Source organism: Triticum aestivum, chromosome 2D (assembly GCF_018294505.1).
Source record: "Triticum aestivum cultivar Chinese Spring chromosome 2D, IWGSC CS RefSeq v2.1, whole genome shotgun sequence".
Taxonomy (NCBI): domain Eukaryota; kingdom Viridiplantae; phylum Streptophyta; class Magnoliopsida; order Poales; family Poaceae; genus Triticum; species Triticum aestivum.
The window spans coordinates 43,300,102-43,315,496 of record NC_057799.1 but is presented as its reverse complement, the minus strand read 5'-3'; positions in this window follow the sequence as shown (position 1 = coordinate 43,315,496).

Here is a 15,395-nt window from a genome sequence, read left to right as displayed (position 1 = left end):
TAAGCTCGATTACGCCTCTGTCTACCACCCGCAAACAAATGGTCAAGTTGAACGAGCCAACAGTCTTATTATGAGCGGCATTAAACCCAGACTTGTGCGGTCTTTGAAAGAGTCAGACAAGCACTGGGTTGAGGAGCTCGACTCCGTACTCTGGGGGCTGCGGACCACGCCTAACTGCACTACCGGATACACGCCCTTTTTCATGGTGTACGGTGTTGAGGTTGTGTTACCTTGTGATATCATTCATGACTCGCCCAGAGTCCGCATGTACGAAGGAGAGAAGCCGAGCTAGATCGGCAGGACAACCTAGATGCCCTAGAGGAGGAACGCGACGTTGCTAAAGCTCGTTCCGCATTTTATCAACAACAGGCTCGAAGATACCAAAGCAGAGAAGTACAGGCCGAGACCTATAACGTTGGCGAACTCGTTCTACGCTTACCAGAGAAGAAAAAGGACAAACTCAAGCCCAAATGGGAGGGTCCCTTCATAATTGATGAAGTTCTCACTGGAGGAGCATACCGTCTTCGTGATGCATCCGACAATCGCCTCGAGCCGAACCCCTGAAAACGCAGCCAGACTCCGATGATTCTACGCCTAGCGCCGAACTCTTCGTGTTTGTCCTCCTCACTTTTAGTTTGCATTATCTGTTCTCTTCTTTTCGGATTTTTTTCCTTTCTCGCCTTAAAGCTTTCAAACGGCTAGACCGTACACCACGGACGCATACATTTTTACATATGTACGTCCCATCATACCTGGGGGCTTCTTCGATAGAAGCTTATTATTATTCAAGCATCAAGCTTTCCGCATATGTATCTTTTCCATATGAACCTTTTCTTTGCCACTATATGCATCGATATGACTTAAGTTTTGGCCAAGCTGGGTTGCCTGGCTCCTGTGCTTATGCCCTATGTTCCCGTTAATTCGGCTAGGGCATAAAGGGAGCACCTCTGCGATTGCTACTGCCGGGTCATCCGCATGTGTACCTCAGACTGGGTGAAGCCGAAAGCTAGCGTTCTTAAGGGAATATTCGGTCGGTGAATTAAAGACATTTCCGCACTCATTGCGAACACCCAAAAGTTACCTACAATGTGATTCTCTCATCACACTTCAGACATGTACATTAAATGCATGCAAACCCAGGGAAAGCAACCCTTAATGGAACTATTCTCTCTGGAAGATGTTTCTTACAACTGTAATATAACATAACTAGCTGGATACAACTTGTCTGTTCAAGCAACGATGACCCCTACGCCTAGTTTTCCACGCATACCCTGGTCTATTCGGCCATGACAGTATTCAGAAACACTCCGCACCCTAGGGCCCGGAGGTGGAGGCGAAAAGGTCTGCCATGACAAATGATATACAATTCGGCTAGACAGACAGTACATAGTCACTTGGACTCAAATACTTCCTCTTCTATACCGTCCAGTAGGCGGTCTAACTTACAATCCTGCTGAGAGTATTTCGCGGCCAATTCTACTTGGTCATATACTAAACTAACGGGAATTTCTTCCCCATCTGACCCTACAGGTCCAACACGGGACATGTGGTTAGGATCCGACTTCGTGTATCGTGTTTTCACCATGGCCCAGGCTTCTCGCGCACCCGTGCTCCTTTGAAAAGCTCTACAAGCTCCTCCATACTTCCTGGAGGTGAGGCCGATGGCCATAAAGCCTTGGCAACACTCCGCATGGCCAGCCGAGGCCGCTCGTGCACTTGCGACAGCCTCTGCAGAAGATCACTTGATGATTCGAATACCTCCCCTTCAGGACGGCCCGTCAAAATACATGCAATCATAACTGTATCAGTTCCATTTATCACCAACCTACTTTAAAGGTTAGTTCGGATACATACCGAATATACTGCCTCGCAGTTCCTTATTCTCCTTCATGGAGTCGGCTAGCTGGCCCTGCACATCTTTTAACTCAATACTCAAGTTGGTCTTGGCATCGTGAAGCTTGTTTTTCTCTATTATGGCTTGAGTCAATATGTGCTCGCCCGCGGCGTGCATCTTCTTTGCTTTTTGCTCTCCTTCCAGAGCAGCGGCCAGCTTCTCATCATATTGATCTGATGACCCTGTTATAAGACCAACAACTATATTAGTCCGACGGATGTACGGTCATCGTAACCGCTTTTATACGGCTGGGAGCATTACCAGTGGATGCCTTCTTGGAATTTTTCAGCTCGGCGGTGGCAGCATTTAGCTGTGCCCGACACTGCTCTAGCTCTTGAGTTAGCAGGTTGTTCTTCTCAGTAAGAACCTGGTTATACAATGATCCTTAAATCAGTTGTGCCAACTGCTTTCAGTCTCGGGGGCTACTGACATATGGTCATTCTATTCAGACAAAGAAAATTTACCTGCACGTCTTTTAAATACTGCTTGGTGGCTACACTAAGCCCAGTTCGAGCAGCTCGGATATAGGCGTCAGCCGAACTAAAGGCTTTGAACGCCTCCTCCGAGAACTGGGGGTCTCGTAACACAACCCCACAACGCCGATGATTCATGGCGCTCTCTACTTCCGAGTTGGTAACGGACATATTTTCCGAACCCTCGGCTGAAGGACAGTCCGGCGTTGTCCTCATATCGGCCCTCGATTCTCCGACGGGATCTACGTCCCGGTTGTTGGGAGTACGGCTGGCCGAACCCCTGGACATAGTCCGGCGAACCTTTTTCCTGCTAACAAGACAAATGTGCAAGTTACGGTTGGACGTAACTACCAAAGTGCACCTTCAAATCAGTACCTCCTCGACGAGGGATCGGTTGTTCTTCATTGACCTTCCTTTTGCAAGCCTTGCGTGGCGCTGGAGCCGCTCTCTTTGAAGTCGGCCCCGGAGTAGCATGGCGAGCCGAACGCCTCCCCTTTGAAACATGGAGTAGTGCAGCGGGTGAGGCAGCGCGAGGAAACTCTTTGAAGGAGAATTTTTCTTGAGGACTTACGTGGGAAGTAGGGAGAAGACCGGGATAATCGGCGATAATGGCCACTTCTGTGCCGACGTAGCTCGCCTCGTAAAACACCCCTTCTGCAAGTACCACGACTAGGTCCGGATCCTCCTCAAACCCGGGATCCCGTTCCCGGTCGTGGCTCTCTGGATGTGGGGCGGGGCTGTAGAGCCCCACGGTGATTCTTCGCCAATGCTATTATAAACGGATTAGATATCTGTTAAAGGTGACTCGGGAAGCGGAATGAGTAAAGTGGAAGAGTTGGGGCTTACCCAACTGGGACGATTATACATGGAATACCCCTCTCTACGATTGATCCGGAGAAATTCCTCTTCTTCCCCTTTGAACAGCTCGGCCAGTATCTTGGCTAAAGCGGCAGGGGTGTCCGGACCCTTTCGACCACAACGGGAGGCGTCATCCTCCCCGTTGTAGTGCCACATCGGGAGCCCTCTATATTGAAGCGGCTGAACCCCTCGCACTATAGAGGTCGCCATTACCTCAACTATTGTCAGTCCGGATTGGGCAAGCGTCTTTATCATGCCCAGGAGCTGACCAACGTCCGCACTGTCATCCCCTTCAAGACTCCAGGGACGCCAACTGTGGTGCTTCTTCAGTGGAACGCTGACGAACTCGGGAAGACCCTTTTGGATTGGGTCGGGAAGTGCGACGTCCTCAACGTAGAACCATTCGGAAGGCCATTTTTCGGATGCACTCCTCGGTGTGCTGGACGGGTATCCGGTACCGGCGACACGCCATATTTTGGCTCCGCCCACCTCGAATATCGACCCCTCATGGGTACGCGGGACAAGGCAAAACAATTTTCTCCATAGTTCAAAATGAGCCTCGATGCCCGGAAACAATTCGCATAAAGCGACGTAACCTGCGATATGCAGGATGGATGCGGGAGTGAAGTTGTGCAGCTGGAGGACATAGTACTCCAGGAGCCCTCAGAGGAACGGATGAATTGGAAATCCAACGCCTCTTAATAGAAAAGGAACGAGACACACTCGCTCCCCCCCAGATGGGCTGGGGAAGTCCTCCGCTTGGGTCTCGCCATCGAAAGAGGCCAGCCCTGCTCGAACGGGTACCAGATCCGCGGGAGGAAGGAATCCCTGCGTTTGCAGTTCCGCCAATTGATTATGGGTCACAGAACACTTCTCCCACTTGCCTTTTTCTAGGCCGGAACGTGAGGAGGAACTGGGAACGCTAGCCATGTTGGAATGGTTTCTCCTAGCAGTCTTTGGGGATTTTTTCTCGGTGCGGTATCGAATGGATCTAGGATCCAATCTCTTTAAATAAGCGTTCTGCCTAGCATAGGTAGGGTATTATTTGCAAAAATACCCTAACCTTCCGCATTCTCTCGACACGTGGAAGACAAAGTTATTAAATGCACGGAAGCCGAGGCGAGAAGCATTGAAGTCGCGGCCAAATACGTAATGTGGACGTCATCAAGGGAAGAACCCGCCTTGCAATGCCGAAGACAATCCGAACGCCGAACACCTCGTCATTGAAGCCTGGTTCGGGGGCTACTGAGGGAGTCCTGGACTAAGGGGTCCTCGGGCGTCCGGCCTGTTGGCCATGGGCCGGACTGATGGGCCATGAACATGTGAAGACCGAAGACCCTCTACGTGTCCAGATGGGACTCTCCTTGACGTGGAAGGCAAGCTTGCCGATCAATGGTGTAGATTCCTTTTTATGTAACCGACTCCATGTAACCCTAGATGTAACATCCCAAATTTTCAATTTGGAATGTTATACATTAGATCATCATTGCAGCATACTTTATTGCATTTTGGCAAATCCTTGAAAATCCTAAGCAACTCAAGGACCCTCGGAGAGAGTTGGGGATTTTTCGCGGTTTCATATTTGACTTTTATCAAATAATGAAACGAGGATTTTTGGTTTTAATTATTTTTCTCTCCGAAAAATATTTCATATTAAAATAAATGAGAGGAGAAAATATGACTTCTCCAAAATAATTGAAATATTGGAGGAAAAATATTAAAATCAAATACTGGATTTTATTCGGATTTTATTTGCAATTTTAGTTGCATTAGAAAAATTGCACGTTTTCAAAACTGCACTTTTGGGCCAAGAAAATGTTCATCTCGTTCTAATTATTTTAATTAGACGGTGCAAATTTGTTTTGCAATTTTTGGATTTTTATTTATTTTTCTACGATTTTTCTTAGGTTCGGCAAAATTATTTAAAAACTAAAGTCGCGAGCGCGCCGACTGGGCCGAAGCCCAGCCGACGGCCCAGCTCCCCGCGCGGCCCAGCGCCCCGTCTCCCTCCCGAGCACGCCAGCCGCCGCCGCCCGTGTCCTGGTCGGACACGACGCCGCCGCCGTCGCCCCCTCCCCAAGGCAGCACCCCCCTTCTATATATATACCCCCCTCCCCGCCGCCTCTCCCCACCCCCACAGCCGCCCGCCCCGCCGCCGAGAGGAGCTGCGCCGGAGCCACCCGACCCCGCCGCCGAAGCAGCTCGCCGCCGGAGCGCGAACGCCGCCGCCGACCGCCCCGTTCGTCGCCCCTCGCCGCCCCCGACGACGCCGCACCCCGCCGCCCTCGCCGCACCCCGGAGACCCCCGCCGGAGCCCCGCCGGAGTACCTCGCCGAGGTAACCGCAGCCGCCGCCGTGCCGTTTTTTTTTAAAAACCCGTTCGGTTTATTTTTATTTTTTTCCAAAACCCTAGGTTTTATTTTAACAGATCGGTTTATTTTTTGGGTTTAGTTAGTTAGTGAACGTTCACCAATCCGTTCGTTTTAACGAACGTGTTCGTCGGTTTGTCGCAGCTAACGAACGTCCGTTCGATTAACTGTTCGTCAGTTTTCTTTTTCGTCGGATTTTCCGCGATTGTTCCAGATCGCGATTTCTGATCTGGTTTTCGTTCTGGTATATCTTTTAGCTCGTTTATCGGAATCTGGCGATTCAAGCGCCCAGAGTTCCGTCTCGAAATTCTCTTTCCGTTTAACCTATTTAACAAGTTTATGCTACTGTAAAATTTGACCTAGATTCAGATTAGTAAACGAAGCTTGTTTCTTTCGCCGTTTGACTTTCGTTGCTTCGTTCGATTTGTTTCTTTTTGCAAACCGGAGTTCTTAAGTTGAACTTTCTGGTTAGATCTTTTATTTGAGTTTTACCTGTGCATTTGATGAGTGCTTATTGTATGCTTGTTTGTTTGCGATAGAGTACCTGGAGTGCGCCGCTTGCTACTTCGAATCTCTAGGTTTCATGGATCATCAGCAAGGCAAGTAATACTTTGATCATACCTCTTTTACTACCCAGTTTTATTGCATTAGACCAATCCTCAAACATTGCATGATTAGTATCTAATTAAATTGTGGGTATTGGGAAGTAGTTGAGGTAGTACCTATTACCTGTTTATTATCAAACCCTTGGGAGTTACTTCTACGTTTGCTCATATTGCTATGCTATGCTAGTAGACGTGGATTGGTTTTGAGTGTTACCATGACAGATGTGAGATTGTTAATTAATGGTTAACCTTAAGGTGGCAACTAAAACTCACATCTGGGTGGATTGAGGTACCTGGGTATTCCAGGATTGCCTGTTTTCTTTTGGACCGCCACCCAGGTTCAAAGGGATCATGAGATTATTCATGCTAGAAACTTCCGTGTGCAGCCACAAGCTATTATGGGCTCTAGCATAGTTTAGTAAGTTGTGTGAACTCTTACGTGGTAGACTAGCAGATGTAGGGGATGTAGGTTGGTACGGTCTATCACATCGTAAGGTGCAAACACTTCTGAAAGACTGTGTCTTGGTCATCCGTTTCTCAAACACCATGAAGTGCGAGAATCCCAACGGAGGAGATCGAGTCTTGTGGGGAAAAGTGCACAAACCTCTGCAGAGTGTACAAACTAATCATGATTAGCCGTGTCCCCGGTTATGGATGTCTTGAGTATCTAGTACTTGGATTATCATGTGAATCTCATCATGTTACTTTAATTAATTTTGTTGGGTTTTGATGATGATACTTAATTGGGATTGAGGATGTGGTCAACCATTCTCAGTGTTTAACAACCACCATGATAGTTAAATAAAATTTATTCCTTTGCAGTAGGGAAAAATTGGCCTTCCGCAAAATTGTAACCATAGAGCCTTCTACCAGCCATATATGCATGTAGTATAGCATTATTTTGTTCATTACTCTCTATGTGTTACATTGCCAGCATATTCCATGTGCTGACCCGTTTTCGGGCTGCAACGTTTCATGTTGCAGACTTTTCAGATGACGAGTAAGGTGCCTTAGGTCGTGGTCTTATACTCAGTGAAGCCGTTGGAGTTGATGGACTCACTTATCTTCCAAGTCTTCCGCTGTTATCGTTTTAGATGGCCTTAAGCCATATTTGTCATACTTATTTCTCTCATGAGATACTCGATGTAATAAGTGTGTGATTGCTACTCTGTTATAAATCCTCCATTTGTACTGTGCGTGTCAGCATTACTGATCCAGGGATGACACTGGTGCACGGTAGATCAGACTATTTGAGGTCTGGTCGCTGCAAAGGTGGTATCAGAGCGCACGCTGACTGTAGGACACGACCAGTAAGCTTAAACCCTAGAACACTACTCTCTTCTCATTTCTGACTCCTCTCCACTTTCTACTCTTTTAGGAATGGCGGATGCAAGGAACAAGTTCATGCAACCAGATGAAGATACACCTTTTGGACGACACTTGAAGGAAGTCACTAAGTACCTGAACATAGGAATACCAAGCTTCACCGGGACTTACAAAGCCACACTACCAGAAGAGGAGCGCTGGAAGATTCAAGTTCAAGTTCCAGGAAGGACGTTTACGCCAGTCACTGAGCCTATAGAGTTTTCCTTTGATGCACCAACCTGGAGTTTAGGGAAGAGCATGGCAGCCCACATCTCTATGGGACGCATTGGAGAAGTCTACCATAGGGAGCTTAAGGATACTATTTATCAGATTTGTGGACGCCGAGATGAGCAATGGGAGATGATCAGCACCAAGAAGGATGGATCAATTGCAGCTTTCATCCAGGAGCAAAACCAACACATTCGTCGCCAGGAGAACCATATGTGCGCAGACATGTTAGATCTGAAGAAGGCATTGACCAAGATCACGGAGTTGGAGGAAGAACTCAAGTCTACGCGCGATGGATATGAGGAGGAGATCGCCACGTTGTTGGAGAAGAATGATGACCTGATAAAGAAGATCGGAGTATTCATGGGAGACCCAGCACCAGGAGGAGAAGATGACGATTCTACTTGCCCAGATAACTACATCATCATCGACGACACCGACTCGGACCCCAGTGAAGATGACTTTGTTGATGAAACTGGAGCAGATATCATGGAGTCTTCGACCGATCAAAATTTCTAGTAGACCACCGTAATCAGTAGTAGTATTTTTCCCCATGTATATAGTATAGTCCGAGGACTTTGTAACGATAGTTAGATCGATTGTATGCCTTGTTTGATTGAGTGATATTGTTTGTGTTTGTCTCATGTGCATATGGGTAGTGTTTTCTCTCTAGACCTCATTCTATTCTAAATTCTCATCTTTTCTAAACCTATCAGATGCCTCCAAGACGCGACACCGGATTTGTTTTCCCACCGGAGATCACTCAGTTGATTCAGCACCAGAATGCCCTGATGCAAGTGTTAGTACAGAACCAAGGCAACAACAACAACAACAACAACCCACCACCACCACCTGTTGATCACTTAGCCCGTTTCTTGAGGCTGAATCCGCCGGTGTTTTCCAGCAGCACCGAGCCGATTGTTGCAGATGATTGGCTCCGCAAAGTTGGAAGGGAGTTGACCACTGCAGGATGCACAGATGCGGAGAGAGTGCGTTTTGCCGCACATCAGCTTGATGGACCCGCAACATCATGGTGGGAGAATTACACAGCCACACACCCTATTGACACTGTCACATGGGACCAGTTTCAGCAAGCTTTCCGTACTGCCCATGTTTCAGCAGGAGCTATGGCCATGAAGAAGCGTGAGTTTCGCAACCTACGCCAAGGAGGACGCACCGTAGGCCAGTATGTGGAGGACTTTAGTAAGTTAGCACGTTATGCTCCAGATGACGTTGCTACAGATGCAGCCAAGCAGGAGAAGTTTCTGGAAGGACTGAATGATGAGCTGAGCATGCAGTTGATGGTAGCAACCTTCAACAACTACCAGGAGTTGGTAGATAGAGCTCTCATGATTGAAGGAAAGCAGCAGCAGATTGAAAACCGTAAAAGGAAGTATGGACAAGGGAAGTATAATTTTGGAGCTCAGCAGAAGCCACGTTTTACCCCGAAATCGGGAGGACAGTTTCAGCATACCCATGGAGGAGGTAGTTCGCACAACCATAATGGCTCCAAGAATGGTAATGGGAATGGAGGAAGCAACGGCCAGAATCGTACCAACCCTTCAACCCCAGCTAAGAGAGACCTGAGCCAAGTCACTTGCTTTAAGTGCCAGAAGACTGGACATTATGCCAATGAATGTCTTGAAGCCCAGAATGGAAATGGCAATGAAAGCTCTGGGAAGAAGCCGAACCCTTTCAACAAAGGACATGTGAACCACGTTAGCGTGGAGGAGGTAGAAGCTCAGCCAGATGCAGTAATAGGTAAGTTTTGGTTAAGTCATTTACTGCACTCATTCTTTTTGATACTGGTGCATCGCATTCATACATATCAAGGGGATTTGTGGATAAGTATAAACTGCCAACCCAAGCCCTGAGGTCACCCATGTTAGTAACCTCGCCAGGAGCAGAGTATATGGCTGGTTTATGGTGTGAACGGTTACCATTAAGGATTGGTAACTACGTGTTTCCCTCGGACCTAATAGTACTGGAATTGGAAGGATTGCATGTGATATTAGGCATGGATTGGTTATCAAAGTATGGAGGGAACATTGATTGCGCCAGTAAGTCCATTTTGCGTACCACCCAGAAGGAAGAAGGATTAAGTATGTATCCCGGCATATGCCGAAGAGGACTCAGGTGAATTCCTTATCAGGAGTTGTACAGGAGGAAGTGCCAGTGGTGAAGGATTACCCGGATGTATTTCCAGAAGAGTTGCCAGGCATGCCACCAGATGGAGACATTGAGTTTTTGATTGAGCTTTTGCCAGGCACAGGGCCAATATCTAAGAGGCCGTACAAGATGCCCGCAAAAGATTTGGAGGAGATTAAGAAGCAGATTAAGGAGTTACTGGATAAAGGCTATATTCGCCCAAGTTCTTCACCTTGGGGATCACCCGTACTTCTAGTGGAGAAGAAATATGGATCGTTGAGGATGGTTGTTGATTATCGTGGATTGAATGAAGTGACCATAAAAAATAAGTACCCACTGCCGATGATCAATGATTTGTTTGACCGATTACAAGGAGCTAAGGTATTTTCCAAGATCGATCTACGATCAGGATAACATCAGTTGAAGATTCGAGAGCAGGATATACCTAAGACGGCTTTTACCACCAGGTATGGGCTGTACGAGTATACCGTTATGTCATTTGGTCTGACTAACGCGCCTGCTTATTTCATGAACCTGATGAACAAAGTGTTTATGGAGTTTTTGGATAAGTTCGTGGTAGTGTTCATTGATGACATTTTGGTTTATTCCAAGAATGAAGAGGAGCATAAGGAACATTTGCGTTTGGTACTTGAGAAGCTCAGAGAACATCAGTTATACGCCAAGTTCAGCAAATGTGAGTTTTGGCTGAAGGAAGTTGGATTCCTCGGACATGTTATATCCGGAGAAGGAATAGCAGTAGACCCCGCCAAAGTCGACACTATGACAAACTGGGAATCACCCACATCAGTTGGAGAGATCTAGAGTTTTCTTGGACTTGCAGGATACTACCGGAGGTTCATCGAGAATTTCTCGAGGATTGCTAAGCCCATGACAGAGCTGTTAAAGAAGGACACCAAGTTCAATTGGACTGAGGAATGTGAAGCTAGTTTCCAAGAGTTGAAGAAACATTTGGTTACATCACCAATGCTGATTCTGCATATCAACGCAAGGATTATGAAGTATATTGCGACGCTTCACGTCGAGGACTTGGAGCAGTGCTAATGCAGGAGGGAAGAGTTGTTTCATATGCTTCACGACAACTTAAACACCATGAGAAGAATTATGCCACCCATGATTTGGAGTTAGCAGCGGTAGTACATGCATTGAAGACATGGAGACATTTTCTCATCGGAAATCACTGTGAGGTGTACACGGATCACAAGAGTTTGAAATACATCTTCACGCAGAAGGAGTTGAATCTCAGGCAAAGGAGATGGTTGGAGCTCATTAAGGATTATGATATGAGATTGCATTATCACCCCGGAAAGGCTAACGTAGTAGCTGATGCGTTGAGCCGCAAGAGTCATGTTAACACCCTCATGACCGGAGAGTTACCGAAAGGATTAGCCAAGGACCTTCGCGAGCTATGTTTGGAGATAGTACCAAGAGGCTATGTAGCAACGTTGGAGATTCAGCCTACCTTGATGGAAAAGATCAGGGAAGCTCAGAAGACAGACAAGGAAATTGACTATATAAAGAAAAGGATGAGAAAAGGAAAAGCCAAGGGATTTCGTGAGGATGAGCACGATACCTTATGGTTTGAGGACCGCGTTTATGTGCCCAATGATCCGGAGATCAGGACGTTGATCTTGCAAGAGGCCCATGATTCACCGTATTCGATTCACCCAGGAAATACCAAGATGTATTTGGATATGAAGGATACTTTCTGGTGGACCGGAATGAAGAAGGATATTGCGGAGTATGTAGCAGTTTGTGATGTATGTCAGAGAGTGAAGGCAGAGCATCAGAAGCCAGCAGGATTACTACAGCCATTGCCGATACCCGAATGGAAATGGGATAAACTAGGCATGGATTTTATCACGGGACTGCCCAGGACTCGTTCAGGCTATGACTCAATATGGGTTGTAGTCGATCGTTTGACGAAGGTAGCTCATTTCATCCCAGTGAAGACCACCTACACCAATGCTAAGTTGGCAAAGATATACATGACCAGGATCGTATGTCTGCATGGAGTTCTGAGGACCATTGTATCAGATAGAGGAACCCAGTTTACTTCAAAGTTTTGGAATCAGTTACATGAAACCTTGGGTACCAGGCTAGAGTTCAGTACAGCCATTCACCCACAGACAGATGGACAGACCGAGAGAGTCAATCAGATTTTGGAGGACATGCTAAGAGCTTGTGCGCTAGATTATGGATCTAGTTGGGACGACAATTTGCCATATGCAGAGTTCTCTTACAACAACAGTTATCAAACCAGTTTGAAGATGGCCCCTTTCGAAGCTTTATACGGAAGGAGGTGTAGAACACCCTTGTTGTGGAACGAAGTTGGAGACCGCCAGTTGTTTGGACCAGACTTGATTAAGGAATCAGAACAGAAGGAGAAATTGATTCGCGATAGGCTCAAGGTAGCCCAGTCCAGGCAAAAGAGTTATGCGGATTCTAAACGCAAGGAGACAGTTCATGAAGTCGGAGACAGAGTTTACCTACGAGTATCACCACTTCGAGGAGTGAAGCGCTTTGGAGTTAAAGGTAAGTTAGCGCCATGTTTTGTAGGACCATACAAAGTTTTGGAGCGTATGGGAGAAGTTGCCTACAAGCTGGAATTGCCTGAAGGATTGTCAGGAGTTCATGATGTATTTCACGTTTCCCAGTTGAAGAAGTGCCACGCAGATATGGCTGAGATACCACTGAGAGATACGCTGCCTTTGGAAGCGATTCAGTTGGATAGTGACTTGACCTATGAGGAGAAACCAGTTAAGATTCTTGAGTATGCCAGCCGAGTCCCGTAGCAAGGTTATCAAGTTCTGCAAAGTCCAGTGGAGTCACCATACCGAGGACGAAGCCACCTGGGAGTGAGAGGAAGATCTACGGAAGGACCACTCTCACCTATTTTCTAGCCAACCCGAATCTCGAGGGCGAGATTCATCTTAAGGGGGTAGGTTTGTAATGTTATACATTAGATCATCATTGCATAGCATACTTTATTGAATTTTGGGAAATCCTTGAAAATCCTAAGCAACTCAAGACCCTCGGAGAGAGTTGGGGATTTTTCGCGGTTTCATATTTGACTTTTATCAAATAATGAAACGAGGATTTTTGGTTTTAATTATTTTTCTCTCCGAAAAATATTTCATATTAAAATAAATGAGTGCAAAAAATATGACTTCTCCAAAATAATTGAAATATTGGAGGAAAAATATTAAAATCAAATATTGGATTTTATTCGGATTTTATTTGCAATTTTAGTTGCATTAGAAAAATTGCACGTTTTCAAAACTGCATTTTTGGGCCAAGAAAATGTTCATTTCATTCTAATTATTTTAATTAGACAGTGAAAATTTGTTTTGGCATTTTTGGATTTTTATTTTTTTTCTACGATTTTTCTTAGGTTCGGCGAAATTATTTAAAAAAAAGTCGCGAGCGCGCCGACTGGGCGGAAGCCCAGCCGACGGCCCAGCTCCCCGCGCGGCCCAGCGCCCCGTCTCCCTCCCGAGCACGCCAACTGCCGCCGCCCGTCTCATGGTCGGACACGACGCCGCCGCCGTCGCCCCCTCCCCAAGGCAGCACCCCCCTTCTATATATATATACCTCCCTCCCCGCTGCCTCTCCCCAACCCCACAGCCGCCCGCCCCGCCGCCGAGAGGAGCCGTGCCGGAGCCGCCCGACCCCGCCGCCGAAGGAGCTCGCCGCCGCAGCCCGAATGCCGCCGCCCCGCCGCCCCGTTCGTCGCCCCTCGCCGCCCCCGACGACGCCGCACCCCGCCGCCCTCGCCGCACCCCGGAGACCCCCGCCGGAGCCCTGCCGGAGTACCTCGCCGAGGTAACCGCAGCCGTCGCCGCCGTGCCGGTTTTTAAAAAAAACCGTTCAGTTTATCTTTATTTTTTTCCGAAACCCTAGGTTTTATTTTAATAGATCGGTTTATTTTTTTTGGTTTAGTTAGTTAGTGAACGTTCACTGATCCGTTCGTTTAACGAACGTGTTCGTCGGTTTGTCGCAGCTAACGAACGTCCGTTCGTTTAACTGTTCATCAGTTTTCTTTTTCGTCAGATTTTCCGCGATTATTCCAGATCGCGATTTCTGATCAGATTTTCGTTTTGGTATATCATTTAGCTCGTTTATCGGAATCAGGCGATTCAAGCGCCTAGAGTTTCGTCTCGAAATTCTCTTTCCGTTTAACCTACTTAACAAGTTTTTGCTACTGTAAAATTTTACCTAGATTCAGATTAGTAAACGAAGCTTGTTTCTTTCGCCGTTTGACTTTCGTTGCTTCGTTCGATTTGTTTCTTTTTGCAAACCGGAGTTCTTAAGTTGAACTTTCTGATTAGATCTTTTATTTGAGTTTTACTGTGCATTTGATGAGTGCTTATAGTATGCTTTTTTGTTTGCGATAGAGTACCCGGAGTGCGCCGCTTGCTACTTCGAATCTCTAGGTTTCACGGATCATCAGCAAGGCAAGTAACACTTTGATCATACCTCTTTTACTACCCAGTTTTATTGCATTAGACCAATCCTCAAACATTGCATGATTAGGATCTAAATTGTGGGTATTGGGAAGTAGTTGAGGTAGTACCTATTACATGTTTATTGTCAAACCCTTGGGAGTTACTTCTACGTTTGCTCATATTGCTATGCTATGCTAGTAGACGTGGATTGGGTTTGAGTGTTACCATGACGGATGTGAGATTGTTAATTAATGGTTAACCTTAAGGTGGCAACTAAAACTCACATCTGGGTGGATTGAGTTACCTGGGTATTCCAGGATTGCCTGTTTTCTTTTGGACCGCCACCCAGGTCCAAAGGGATCATGAGATTATTCATGCTAGAAACTTCCGTGTGCAGCCACAAGCTATTATGGGCTCTAGCATAGTTGACTAAGTTGTGTGAACTCTTACATGGTAGACTAGCAGATGTAGGGGATGTAGGTTGGTACGGTCTATCACATCGTAAGGTGCAAACACTTCTGAAAGACTGTGTCTCGGTCATCCGTTTCTCAAACACCGTGAAGTGCGAGAATCCCAACGGAGGAGATCGAGTCTTGTGGGGAAAAGTGCACAAACCTCTGCAGAGTGTACAAACTAATCATGATTAGCCGTGTCCCCGGTTATGGACGTCTTGAGTATCTAGTACTTGGATTATCATGTGAATCTCATCATGTTACTTTAATTAATTTTGTTGGGTTTTGATGATGATACTTAATTGGGATTGAGGATGTTGTCAACCATTCTCAATGTTTAACAACCACCATGATAGTTAAATAAAATTTATTCCTTTGCAGTAGGGAAAAATTGGCCTTCCGCAAAATTGTAACCATAGAGCCTTCTACCAGCCATATATGCATGTAGTATAGCATTATTTTGTTCATTACTTTCTATGTGTTACATTGCCAGCATATTCCATGTGCTGACCCGTTTTCGGGCTGCAACGTTTCATG